Below are 1,074 nucleotides of genomic sequence, written 5' to 3'. Positions count from 1 at the left end.
GTTTCTAATAGTACATGAAGTACATGGGGAAGTACTTCAGTGCTGTGTCTCTGTTTAATGCTGTATGTTTCTAATAGTACATGAAGTACATGAGGAAGTACTTCAGTGCTGTGTCTCTGTTTAATGCTGTATGTTTCTAATAGTACATGAAGTACATGAGGAAGTACTTCAGTGCTGTGTCTCTGTTTAATGCTGTATGTTTCTAATAGTACATGAAGTACATGAGGAAGTACTTCAGTGCTGTGTCTCTGTTTAATGCTGTATGTTTCTAATAGTACATGAAGTACATGAGGAAGTACTTCAGTGCTGTGTCTCTGTTTAATGCTGTATGTTTCTAATAGTACCTGAAGTACATGGGGAAGTACTTCAGTGCTGTGTCTCTGTTTAATGCTGTATGTTTCTAATAGTACATGAAGTACGTGGGGAAATACTTCAGTGCTGTGGTCCTCAGGGATGAAGTCGGTCTCTCCTAAAGAAGCGGAGCAGCTGACTGCAGCAGGTACTAAAGCTCGTTAAACATCCTGTTCCTCAGGAGACTCAGACGTGATGCTGCAGCTCCTGTCGGCTGGAAATGTTTTAATAAGCTTCCAAACTGTCGCCTCTTTATTTTTGTTATTTTAAGAACTTGATGGTTTGATCCAGTTTGGTATTAAATGTGTAACGAACTTTATCTCGTGTCTCTCCCCTATACTCAATACACACAAAAAGTACTGATAAATAGTAGTAATCATGAGTACTGATAAATAGTAGTAGTAATCATGAGTACTGATAAATAGTAGTAGTAATCATGAGTACTGATAAATAGTAGTAGTAATCATGAGTACTGATAAATAGTAGAGTAATCATGAGTACTGATAAATAGTAGTAGTAATCATGAGTACTGATAAATAGTAGTAGTAATCATGAGTACTGATAAATAGTAGTAGTAATCATGAGTACTGATAAATAGTCAGTAATCATGAGTACTGATAAATAGTAGCAGTAATCATGAGTACTGATAAATAGTAGTAGTAATCATGAGTACTGATAAATAGTAGTAGTAATCATGAGTACTGATAAATAGTAGTAATCATG

General features: G+C 35.6%; 1 protein-coding gene across 4 annotated transcripts in view; it reads right to left on the bottom strand.

Moving 5' to 3' along the window:
* Positions 1 to 392, bottom strand: part of LOC123987433 (E3 ubiquitin-protein ligase RNF182) — a 17,325-nt gene extending 16,933 nt beyond the window's left edge. For 2 of the 4 annotated variants that reach the window (XM_046076346.1, XM_046076347.1), the window contains exon 1: positions 15 to 391. The gene's annotated coding sequence lies outside the window, so the exon portion shown is untranslated. Of the gene's footprint in view, positions 1 to 14 lie in introns of all 4 variants that reach the window. The other 2 variants (XM_046076349.1, XM_046076348.1) reach the window with 2 other exon arrangements.
* Positions 393 to 1,074: the final 682 nt, after the last annotated feature.

The sequence above is a fragment of the Micropterus dolomieu genome, linkage group LG18 (assembly GCF_021292245.1).
Source record: "Micropterus dolomieu isolate WLL.071019.BEF.003 ecotype Adirondacks linkage group LG18, ASM2129224v1, whole genome shotgun sequence".
Taxonomy (NCBI): Eukaryota; Metazoa; Chordata; class Actinopteri; order Centrarchiformes; family Centrarchidae; genus Micropterus; species Micropterus dolomieu.
Note: the sequence above shows the minus strand (reverse complement) of the source record. Positions and strands in the feature narration are given on the sequence as shown.